This window comes from Petaurus breviceps, unplaced genomic scaffold (assembly GCF_028583685.1).
Source record: "Petaurus breviceps papuanus isolate PSGF00001 unplaced genomic scaffold, PetGlider_PUasm1.0 138, whole genome shotgun sequence".
NCBI classification, from domain to species: Eukaryota; Metazoa; Chordata; class Mammalia; order Diprotodontia; family Petauridae; genus Petaurus; species Petaurus breviceps.
In genome coordinates, this window is record NW_027185694.1 from 29,700,256 (window position 1) to 29,713,363 (window position 13,108).

At 39.0% G+C, this 13,108-nt stretch overlaps 1 protein-coding gene across 1 annotated transcript in view; it reads right to left on the reverse strand.

Annotated features, from left to right (window-relative positions):
* ABCA3 (ATP binding cassette subfamily A member 3) overlaps positions 1-12,884 on the reverse strand; it is a 119,261-nt gene extending 106,377 nt beyond the window's left edge. The window contains exon 1 of the mRNA XM_069063198.1: positions 12,667-12,884. The gene's annotated coding sequence lies outside the window, so the exon portion shown is untranslated. The remainder of the gene's footprint in view (positions 1-12,666) is intronic.
* Between the last annotated feature and the right edge of the window lie 224 nt (positions 12,885-13,108).

Here is a 13,108-nt window from a genome sequence, read left to right on the forward strand (position 1 = left end):
AATTTCATCAGTCACTACTCAGTCAATTTCATCAGTCACTACTCAGTACCCACAGAGAGGTCTTTTCATCTTGACTCGGGCAGGATTTCAGCTTCCATAGTTCCTCTTCCATGGTCCAAGCTCCCACCTGAATCTAACCAACTGCCACTCGAGTTCAAAGGCAGACAGCTCCTAGCTCCTTGTCCAGCTCTCTGTGCAGTTCCTGCTCCACACTGGGGCTCACAGTGTCCAGTCCATCTCAAATCCTTCTCAGTCTCTGTTCTGGCATCACAGTCATGCTTCCTCAATCTTCTGCAGCTCCAGCTGGCCCTTGGAAATCCTCAGCATCTCCAGCTGGCCCTCAGAAGTCTTCAGCACCATAAGCTCTGTTCTCAAAATCAAAATCACTTTATCCGGCCACCATGTGGCTTGCTCCAAGAAATTCTGTCTCAGTTCTCAATTCTCATTCCTCTTCTCAGTTCTTCTCAATTATCAGCTCAGCCTTCAGTCCAGCAGCAGCTGCCCTGCCTCCATGATGCTTACCCCAGGAAATTCTGTCTAGCTTATACTCTTCCTTATATACGTATTAGCTCCTCCCGGTTCTTCCCCTTCCTGTTACATCAGCAACTTCCTCCCAAAGTGTTAACTACTTCTGTGTTAATTTAATTAAATAGCTTAAACAAGGTGTTAATTTGAAACTAGGTACTAAGTACCTCTTAGCTTAGCAATGCAAAAGGATCTTCAGATTTCATTACTATTTACAAAGAGCCATACCATAAAACAAAGAACTTTTTAAAAGGCAAGAAAAATTAAAAAATCAGCAAAACTGATCAATACCACAAAAAAATCTGACAATACATACAATGTTCCACACTCACCAACTAAAAATATTCATCAAAAAACATTCTTCAGGGCAATTTTTTCAAGTGTTAAAAATCCTTTTCTTGAATTTTTTCCTTTCTCTGTGTGCTTGACAAACAACAAACATGAACATTTTCCATACAAAGAATAGAAATAAAAAGGAACTGATATGAAAACATGAATCTCCACTGTACTCAGTTTGCTTTATTTCTATTTCAAATTTAACGTGGTAGTGGTTTTTAAAAAAATGATTGATTGATGTTTTTTCTTTCTTTTCTTAGTTTCACTTATCACAGTCCCTCACTTACTTAACACCCTGCTCCCCCCATCCCTATCAAAGTCCTCCTTTGTAAATAATAGGTAGCACCACACAAAATAAATCTGTATTTTGGCTGTGTTTGTAAATATATGTGTCTTCTGTTTATAACCTCTCTCCAAGAGTCAGAAAGCATAATTCAGTCTTCTGAAGTCATGATTTGTTACTGTCTTTTCAATTTGTTTTATTTCACATTATTGTGGTCAGTGTGTAAATTGTTCTCCTGGGTCTACTCATTTCAATCTATATAGGTTCCTACAAATCTCAGGTTTTTCTGAATTAATTATGTACTTTTTTTTTTAAAGCAATTGAGGTTAAGTAACTTGCTCAAGGTTACACGGCCAGGTGTTTCTGGGTGGGTGCTAAGTGTCTGAGCCTGGATTCCATCCCAGGTCATCCCGACTCTGAGGCCAGTGCTCTTACTCACTGTGCTACCTGGCCACCCCTAATTATGTGCTTCTTATAGTACAACAATATTACTTCATATAGTACAATAATATTCCATTACTATAACAGCAGTTTTTGTTGAAGCCAAGAAGCAGAAACCCAATAGAATGCCCATCAATTAGTGAAAATTATTGTAACGAACCATGAGAAATGAAAAAGTGGATAGATTCGGAGAATCCTTGTAGGGCAGAGAGAAGAACTAGAAGAAAAATATCTACAACGACTACAACCCTGTAGAGGAAAACAAATTTTAAAGACTTAACTCTGATTACAAGTAAATACAACGTAATTTGGAGTAAAGTAAGCACTAGCAGTGGAGGGAAGGGCATCAGGAAAGGTCTCATATAGGAGGTGGTAGTCTGACCTGAGCTTTGAAGGAAGCTAGGGATTCTAAGAGGCATAGGTGTTCCAGCTATAGGGGACAGACTGTACAAAACTACAGAAATGACAAAGGACAGAATGTCATATATGAGGAATATTAGGTTCGGTTTGGTCAGACTGTAGGGCACAGAAGAAGAGTAACATATGGTAAGCTTAGAAAAGTAGACTGGAGTCATTTTGATCCCAGGTGTAATAAGAAGCCACTAGAGTTTAAACATTTGACTAGATATTAAATACAAGGCACTGCATATGTTGAGAATATAAAAACAAAATGCCATCAAGGAGTTTACATTCAACTACAGTAGGATGAAAAGCTACTCAAGTTCTTTAAAAATGAAAGAAATACAAATTAAGACAACCTCAAAACACCTTATACCTCCTAGAATGCCAAAAACAGAAAAAATAATCAATGATGAAAGGGACCTTGACTGTTGTAAACCTTTTTTTTTGTTTGTTTTGTTTTTGGAGGGGGGAAGGCAGGGCAATTGGGGTTAAGTGACTTGCCCAAGGTTGCACAGATAGTAAGTGTTAAGTGTATGAGGCCTGATTTGAACTCAGGTCCTCCTGACTCCAGAGCTGGAGCCCTCTATTCACTGCACCAACTAGCCACCCCTTTGTTGTAAACATTTTGAAGCACATTACAATAAGCCTAAAAACCTTTTGATCCAGAGATCACAATGCTATAACTTTGTGACATATACAAAATGTCATAAAAGACCTATTAGTGTAATATTCATAGTTGCTTTACTTGTAAAACAGTAAAGACCAGACAACATTTATGTCCAATACCTAAATTGTACAAATAAGTGATGTATTAATAAAATGGAATGAGTTCCATAAAATAATAAATATGAAAGAATATAAGGACATATAATAGAAGATCTTTATGAAGATACATGAAGCAAGGCCAGCATAACCAAAACTATATATATATTACTTATTACTACAACTAGGGGAAAAAAGCCCAAAGTAATGGAACTTCAGGCAAATTCAAAAAAGCTCAAAGATTAAACCCATTATTAATTGTCATTTTATTTGGTTCCTTTTTTACTAAATGCATTTTATGGTTTTTAAATTTTGATTTTTTTTTGAAATTTTTAACTCAATCCTAAAAAACTGAGCATTTCCATATCCAAAGCTGAACACAGAAAGAGAATTGTACATGAAGCTGTAAATCTCTGTACTATACTACTTATTTTTTAAAAAGGTATTTAATAGGGGCAGCTAGGTGGAGAAGTGAATAGAGCACCGGCCCTGGAGTCAGGAGTACCTGAGTTCAAATCCAGCCTCAGACATTTAACACAAAAACTAGCCTTGTGACCTTGGGCAAGTTACTTAACCCCAATTGCCCTCCAAAAAGAAAAAAAATATTTACTAAATTGAACGTCATACTTTCAAAACCATCCTATTTGTGTTTTCTTATGAATGTTAAAAAATGTTTCAGTAGCTCCTTTTATTCCCCTTCTTTGGGTATCACTATTACTAACCCTCCTCCTTTAACCTTTTCCCTTTTCCAAATTGATAACAGGATAAAAACAACCCTATAACAAATAAAGTGAAACAAAAGAAATCCACACAGTGGCCATGTCCAAAGATCTATGTCTCTTTTTGCACCTTGAGCCTATCACCTCTCTGTCAGAAGGTGGTTGGTCTGAGCTTTGATCAGAGTTCTCTAGTCTTTCAAAGTTGTTCTTCTCAACAAGACTGCTGTCATTGTATGTTCTCCTGGCTCTACACACTTCACGCTTCCTATTTTCCATGGTTCTCTGAAATTTCATCTTTCCTAATTTCTTATAGTACGATAATGTTCCATCATATTCATGTAACACAATTTGTTTAGCTGTTCCCCCATGTTATTGGTACTCCTTTAATTTCCAGTTCTTTGGTTCTTTCCTCTCCTTTTGTATTTTCCCACTTCAAAAAGAGGAAGTTTGTTTTTCTTGCAACTATTTAGCCATCTCCTCCTTTGCTGCCTGTTACCTTCTTGAGTCAGGTGTAGTTCTATACCAAACCCCTTCATGTATATTCAACTCTCTTTTTTTTCTGATTTATATAAGAATGAGATTTATCTGATAATCATTTCCCCACTCCTTCCTGGATGTTTGTGTACTCTTTTTCTCATGAATCTCAATTGTGGCAAGTAGTAAATTTTATTCCTTCCCTCCTTTCTACAATACTATATTCCTTTTACCCTCCCTTGTCTTTCCTGTCTTTAACCCTCAGAAAAGAAACAATACATCTTCTGTTTGAAAAAAAAATCCCTCAATACCCTTTGAAGGCATTAAAACTCTAAAGAGATATTTTTTTCTTTTTCCATCTTTTAGAGTGTTAGCATTTTATCCTCATATGGTCTTTACTAATTATACAGCCAAATTTGCTTTTCTAGGTTTCTCTCGACTCCCGGGTTTGTATTTCAAAGTTCCTAATCCTCTATTCCATTACAGGTTCATTTCCTACCTTCACCCTATCTCATTATGATAGTTAATCTTGGTGATTTCTACTTTTTTGGGTTTGGGGATGTTGTATTCCAAGATTCTTCTTTTTTACAGTGGAAGCCTCCAGGTCTTATATGATCCTAGCTGTGCTTCCTTGGTTCCCCAAATCCTTTCTTGCTTCTTGAAGTATTTTTTTCCCTCTGGATTGTGACTAGTACATTCCTGGGATTTTTCCTTTCAGAAGGAAGATTCCTTCCATTTTCACCTTTCTCCTAGCTACCAACAGATTTTGGATGTTCTCATATTTTTTGAAGCATATTTTACAGGCTTTTAAAAATATCATGGCTTCCCAAGAGCCTGATGATTCATAAACTATCCCTCCCTCTCATGTTTTCCAAGTCTCAGGTGGTTTTTTTTTAATCAGACATCTTACATATTTCTCAATCTTTTAATTTTGTTCTAATATTTCTTATCTAAGGAGTAACTGGTTTCTGTTTCTAATTTTCAGGTGGTCCATTACTTGATTGAGATCTACCACTTCCTGTTACAAAGCATTTATTCTCCTTCGTTAACCCCCTTTAACACTTTCCAATTATTTCTTCCAGAACTTTTATTTTTATGTTTTATTCCTTACATGTATTTATGTGAGCTTTGTGGAAAGTGCATTTTTTTCTGTTTTTGAGTATCTGTTTACAGTTAAAGAATTAATCTCTAGGTTGTGTTTTTTCTTTCTTTCTCTGGATCAATAATTCTTTTGCAATGGCTAGTGTCTTCTGTTCACTTATCTTTACAGAGTTAGCTCCTGAATTGGGTCTTTGTGCCACAGTAACCTGTTGTGCTTACGAGTGAGGTATCTGGTATTGCTTGGTCTTACCCTGGGTTACTAAGATTCCTATGCTGTCCTCTACCTCCCCACTGTGGACCTGTGCTAAAAGCACTAGTGGATGTCACACATTCCTCTCTCTCTGGATTTTCAGGGCCCTCTTTAGCTACTCAGAATAGAATGCTAAGGACCTCCTAGATCCTGGTTTTGGGATATCTGATCTTAATGCTGCCTCTTCCAGGGTATATGTTGTGGGATTCCAACCACCCTAGAGCTTTCCTGAGGGAACCCTCTGCTCTTGCTGCCTCTCAAGATGCTACCTTGTGGACTACAGCTATCACTCCCTTATTCCTGATCACCCTGGGAGACTTCCGTTTTCTTTGCCTGTGATGACAGTAGGTTTTTATCAGGGCTTCTTTCCTATTGCTCATAGGCTTCTGCCTGACTTTTTGTGCACTTCCTGATGAAGTCATTTACTGTAATTTCTCATTAGATTTCTTAGTCATTATTAAGTCTGCTGTTATTTTTTTTTGCTGGAGTAGGTGTATAGGAGTTGGGCTGCTTGCCGCCCTACAGACGGCTATCTTTGCTTGAAGTCAATGCTTATATTTGTCTTTATTTTGTATGTTTATTTGATTATTTTTTATCTTGACATTTCAGTTATAATGAAAAAAAAATGAAGTCACTTAAGAGTTTTAATTAGATGATCTCTAACGTCCTTGGCAGCTTTTAACATTCTATGACTGATAAAATTAAGCAATGACTTTAACAGTAGGAATCAGTCAGTTAGTCAACACCATTCATTGAACTCTGTGCCAGGCATTATGCTAAGTCCTAGGAATACAAAGAAAAGCAAAAGAAACTCCCACTGTGGGAATTCCCTCCATCGGAGTAAAGTCTATATGACTCAAAAACAATCACAACCTATGTATAGCCTAGTAGATAAGTCCTTGGGGCACTGATGATGGTACACACATTAGATGAATTGCCCAGGATCACAAAGCTGGTAATTGTCAGAGGAAGGACTGGAACATAGGTCTAAACTTCAAGCCCAGCACTCCTTTCCTTCCTATTCTATTACAGTAGGAAATATGAAAGGAAAGGAAAGGAATAAATATTTATATAGCAACTATGTGTCAAGTGTTTTTTGCAAAAATTATCTCATTTGATCCTCATGATACATCAGAAGGTAGGTGTTATTATTATCTCCATTTTACAGTTGAGGAAACTGAGGTAGACAGAGGTCAAGTGATTTGCTCAGGGTCACAGGGCTGCTACCGTGTTTCCCTGATAATAAGCCCTCTCCTTACTGTGTAAGATTCCTCTAAAATAAGCCCTCCCCCGAAAATAAGCCCTATTGAGATTGCTACTGTAGTGAAGGTGATCCCCTGTGCTACACGCTACATTACGGTACCCTCTGTATGCGCCGCGCTCCGAGCTGCATCCAATCAGAGCTGCAGCAGTGAGCGCGTCATCCTGTTCTTCCCCAGTGATTTGCTTGCTGGCGCCATTGAGAGCAGTGCCGCGGAGGAGAGCTGAGGCAGGACAACATAAGCCCTCCCCTGAAAATAAGCCCTCTGGTGTTTTTCTTTCCAAAAAAAATAATGACAGTGTCTTATTATTGGGGAAACACGGTAAGTGTCTGACACTGAATTTGAACTCAGATTTTCCAGACTCCAAACCCACCACTCTATCACTGTGTCACCAGTTGCCTCTAAATAGATTCTGTATGTCCAATTTAAATGTTACTTTAGAGCCTCCTTATTTCTGCAGTAAGGAGCACTCCTCCTGGAAATATCTACAGCATTTTGTTTTTTACCATTCATGTGACACATTACAATATAGTACTTGTGTACATGTATCAACTCTCCTATGAGTACAACAGCTCCTTATGGGCAAAGAACAGGTGGGTTGCTTTTTTAAAAATTTAATTTTAACTTATTTTTTCTCTCAATTACATGTAAACAAAAATTTTTAACATTCATTTTTTTTTTTTGCTTTTTTTTTGGAAGGAAATTGGGGTTAAATGACTTGCCCAAAGTCACATGGCTACTAAGTGCATTAAGTGTCTGAGGCCGGATTTGAACTCAGGTCCTCCCGACTTCAGGGCTGGTGCTCTATTCACTGTGCCACCTAGCCACCCCTTTTAACATTCATTTTTTTTTAAAAGGTTGAGTTCCATATTCTCTCCTTCCCTCCCTCCTTGAGAAAATTTGATATAGACTATATATATGTAGTCATGCAAAACACATTTCTATATTAGTCATGTTTCAAAAGAAAACACAGAACAAAAACAAATCCAACAACCAAGAATAATAAAGTTTTTTTTTAAGTATGCTTAAATTTGCATTCAGCCTCCATCAGTTTTTTCTCTGTAGGTGGATAGCATTTTTCATCATAAGTCCTTCAGAATTGCCTTGGATCATTGTACTGCTAAGTCATTCACAGTAGATCATCCTTACAATATCGCTGTCACTGTTTCCAGATTCTGCTCATTTGACTTATGTAAGTTTTTCCAGATTTTTTTGAAATCAGTCTCTTCATCATTTCTTATAGCACAACAGAATTCCATCACAATCATATACCACAACTTATTTAACTCTTCTCCAATTGATGGGCATCCTCTCAATTTCCAATTCTTTGCCACTACAAAAAAAGCTGCTCATGAATATTTTTGTACCTATAGGTCCTTTTCCTTTTTCTTTTATCTCTTTGGGGTACAGGTATTGCTGGGTCAAAGGGCATGTACAATTTTATAGCTGTTTTGAGTATAGTTCTAAATTGCTCTCCAGAATGGTTAGATCAGTTTACAACTCCACCAACAATGCATTAGTATCCCTAATTTTCCACATCATGTGGGTTTTTTTTAAAGTCATTTATTGCCTTGTTTTCTAGATATATATTTTGTCACTACTCATATATGTATGTACTGTTTCCCTAACAGGATGTAAGCTTCTGAAATCAAGTACGATTACATTTTTTTGACTTTGTATCCCCAGTCTAGCACAGTGGCTGGCATAGAGCAGGGGGTGTAATAAATGCTTATTAAATTTATTTATTGATTTTGATAAAGCAAATGCAAACTTATTGGAGGCAGCATGGCACAGTGGAAGAAGCAAGTGATTTGGAATCAGAGGACCAATACTACCTACAGTAGAGATCTTGGCAAGTCACTTAGCTTCCAGACTCACTTTTCTTATCTCTAAAAATGAGGGATTTGGACTTGATGTACTAGGTGGTCCCTTCTAGTTTTAAATCTAGGCTCTATGAAATGTGTCCTATGCTTGGTCTAGTTTGTCTAGCCTTCATTCACCTTCCATAGATGGTCCTATGGATTTTGCTTTCCTCTCTAGCTATATAGTTCCTTTTCCCTTCCTCACAGTCTATAGAATTTCTGAAATGTGAAGCCTAAGACATAAACCTGAATTTCAAGAATTCACTGCTAAGGTATTGTTTTATAACAGTTTAATTATTCAAGGATTTGCAGTAGGTTTCAGTTAACACTTACTATTCAAAACACTTCAATGTTCTCAACTGTTTAGTAGACATTTCCACTGGCCTGCCATCACCTTGAAATAAACATATAAAAATTAAATTCATCATTTTCCTCAGAAAATTAGCTTTTCCTTCCAACAGAGGGAACATATCTTATTAGCTTACCTAGCACAGTGCCTTGCACATGGTGTACACTCAAACACTGTGATAAATAAAATGATTCCTCTCTGAGTTAAAGACTTCAGGGACGTTAACTTGGCATAAGAGCTAATTGTACTGCAGGGACAAGCTATGAGAAAGCCCAACCCAGAAATCTTACCAATGATTTTTCAGTTGGGATCAAATCCAAAAGTCTCAGTTTGCCTTAATTGTTATATAAAATGTCTTAAATTAGAAGTTGAGCTATCTTCACATGCAAAAACTGATTTTTTCTTCTCAAGTTAGTGGTATGGCATTTGGGTCATGGGATCAGCCCATATTGTTTCCAATTAATATTATGAGATAAGTACATTAAAGAAGCAAGGCTTTTATAAAAGCTTCTTGTTATACATGTTCTAATCATCTGCTATTTTTCTTACATTCCCCAAGTGAAGACTTTCAAACTGCAAATCACCCAATTCAACTCAAACATATCTTTCAGTCTTTTCATGTGGCACTACTTTGGGGTGGGCAGCGGCGATCAGGTCCCTGCTCCAAATTCAATTCAACAGCATTTACTAAGTAGCATTTACTGTTGTCAGGTACTGTGCTTGGCACTAGGGCACTAGGGTTACAAAGACAAAAAACTAAACAGCTCCTGCTCTCAAGGAAACTACATTCTCCTGGGAGCTGAGAGTTTGATGAAATCATTTAATGAACATTTTGCAGCATCAACAATATCTAATATTAAATAATACTGCTGAGTCAAAGGTTATAAACAGTTTTCCAAAAATGGTGAACAATTAAAAACTATACAAAAGGATTTTCCAAGTAACTAATAAAAAGAAATTTAAATCAAAAGAGCTCTGAGGTTTTATCTCATACCAGCATATTGCTAAAGATGACAAAAGCTGGAAATAGAGCTGAGGGGTTATGGACAATGTTGCACACTAATGCAGTGTTGGTGGAGCTATGAATTAGTCTGACCATTCTGGAAAGCAATCTGGAATTAAGCTAAAAAAAAGTGAAAAAAATATCCATCTCTTTTTATCACAGAGATCCCACTGCTAGGCCTAATGACCCAAGAAGCTAATGATAAAAAGAAAAGTCCTATATATTAAAAAAAAATTATAGCTTTCCATTTTGTAGTAGAAAACAACTGGAAACAAAGTAGATGTCCAGTGATTTAGGAATGGCTAAACAAATTCTGATACATGAATGTAATGGAAAATTACTGTGCTGTCAGAAATGAATATAATGAACATAGTGCAGAGAAATACAGAAAGGCTTATATGAAGTCTACAGAACCAAATTCTGCTTATTCTGGAGCCCAATGACTACCAAGACAGAAATGGGAAGAACAATAATAGAAAATCAAATGAAACTGAATACTATGAAATTATGATGGCCAAGTTAGCCACAAGGAAGAGATAAGAGAAAGCATTTCCCTCCCTTATTTACAGAGATGAGGGACTCTAGGTGTGGAACACTACAGATGTCGAAATTTTTCAATGTGATAGTTTTGCCAAACCATTTACTCCATTTAAAAATTCTTCCTCTTTTTAAAAAAATAAGGCATGGCTCTCTAGGAGAAGGAAAAACAGTGAAAAATGTAGGTAATATAAAAACAGATCAACAAAATTATTTTTTAAAACGAATAATCCTATTCAGTTGCAACACAAATATTTACTAACAACCTATCAGTATGCAGAGTATTGTGTTAGGCACTAGCAGATCAAGGTTTAGGTTAAGATATAGGTGATGGAACCTAGAGTCTACATGGGCACATGTCACAAATAACTGTAGTACAACATAATATAAAAGAGTCAAAAAACGAAGCCCTACATGAATGGGCTATCAAAGACCCCTTCAAGACTACAGATCTACAGCTGGAAGTAATCTCAAAGGCCTTCTAGTCCAAATCTTGTTTGTTTGTTTTTTAATAATTGAAGAACTGAGGCCCAGGAAGATTGTGATGTTTTTACAGAGGTTATACAGGTAATAAAGGTTAAAGATTAATTTGAACTTAGGCTTTCTCACTTCAGAGCCTCTGACTCTTACCAAGCCCTGATCTGTAAAAGAGTGTGTACCAAACCACCAGAATTTGAGTAGGAGTCTTTAGGCATGGGTAAGAATTGGAGACTGTAAAGGGGATGGTTTTCCAAACTCGGGGAAAAGCTTAAGCAAAACCATAGAGGCAGAAAAGTATAAAGAGTGTATGCATAACAAGCAAGTTCGGCTTGGCAGGTAAATGTATTGAGAGGGGAAATATGAGATAAGGCTGGAAAGGTACTTGTAAGCTGTAAAGCATTAGTAAATGTGAGCTGATAGAATTATTATTGTGGATGGTTTTAAATACCAGGTTAAGGAATCTGAACTTTTCTCAGTAGGCAATAAGAAGCCATTGACTGGTTCTGAGCAGAGGAATCTGACAAGACTATGTATAAAGATGAGTTTAACTATGGTGTATAGGACGCAGTGAAGCCAGAAGAGAATAGAATTTAGGAAACCTGCTAGAAGACTACTGCAATAGCCCAGGGAGATGACTGTCTTGTTTGGTGAAGCTTTCAAAATAGAATGGAAAGGACCAAGGCAAGCAATACTCTGCTAGTAGAATCAAAAGAATTTGGTAATGGTTTCTTTCCACTCCCTCATTTCTCACATCTAATCAAATTTAACATCAAGATTTTGAACATGAGGGATAATAAGTCAAATCAGAAAAGGAACAGATTTTTCAGAAAAAGAAAGTTGCCTGTTTTAGGATCTATTGAGTCTGAGGGGCTGGCAGGATAGGTGAAGAGATTTAAGTCTAATGTATAGATTTGAGATAATCTGTATAGAGATAATGAGTGAATGCAATTGCCCAGAGAGAGAGAGTGTGTTGGGGGCGGGGGAAGATGGGGGAGCCAAGAAAAAAAAATCTTGGGATATCTTAACTTGTCATGAAAATGACAAAGTGCAAGGGAAGGTGACCGAGTCAAAAAATGATTAGAGAAGCAGGGAGAAAGGCAAGAGAAAAGTCTATATCCAGAAAAAGGGAGGTGGTCCAAAATGTCAAATACTGAAGAGCCAAGGAAAATCCAGGTTTGAAAACAGTCACTAGATGTGGTGATTCACCTTCGAGAGTGCAGTTTTTGTATCATGGTCGGGGTGGGAGGGTATAAGCCAAATTGCAAGGAGTTGAGGGGAAAAAAAATCTGGAGCCAACTCGAAAGATGTTCAGAACTCGAACAGGCCCTCAGGCCATCTTAGCCTTCTTATTAATACTGAGGGTATTTATTTTATTTTATTTATTTGTATTAATTTGGAAGCTAATTTCCAAATCTGCCCAGTCCAGCATTTCACATCAATTCCTATTCAAGAAAGAAGTTTTCCAGTGCAAAGCTAGCTGGAGGTAAAGAACTGGGGTGATGAGACCGCGGCTATTCTAAAGGGACAGTCAGCCATGGGGTGCGGCTGTTGGGGGCGGGGTGAGGGTGGGGTGCAGCGGAGGAACCTAAAGAGGGAATTTGCTGGAGAAGGGGGAGTGGGTGGCGGCGGCGGCTTCTCCAGGTCCACTAGGGGCACGGGTGGGAGAGGGGACGGGGACAGAAGAAAGCCCGAGGAAGAAGGCGGTGCCAGAGGAGCTGTCCCCGGCGTGCGGCTGCTTCTGGGGTTGCGGACACCGGATGGCTGGGAGTTCTGGCTGCGGGGATGGATGGATGCAGGGATGCAGAAGGGAGGGACCAGGGGAGGGAGGTAGCTAGGGGGCCCCCTTGGGAGTGGTGGGAGCGGCGATCAGCGGCACTCACCAGGCCCTTCAGCGCTCCACTCTGCTTGCGGCCACGAAAGGCTCGCCCCTTGTCGGTTCAGCTCAGGCCTCCCAGCACCTGTCGGCGGGGCAGCGACCCAGACTCCTTACAGCTGCCGAGTCGACATAACTAGGGAGGGGGAGCGGGGGCCGGGAAAGCCGCCCGCAAAAGCCGCCGCAGCAGCTCAGCCAGCCGGCGCTGGCCCCACGGCGCGTCACGTGACCGGCGCTCTTGTGTGCGCGCGCGCACGTGACGGGTCCCACCGCCTCGCCAGCTTCGACGCCCTTGACCCCTGCCGGGCCGAGGGGTCTAGGTCACCCGAGCCAGGGCCGGGACTTTCGGTGGTTTCCCAAGTTCGCGATGCGACTACTGTGCACTAGCGTGAGGTACCTCCCGAGATCCCAGTCCCTGGAGCTGCCTTGATTGCTGCTCCCTCTGGTTT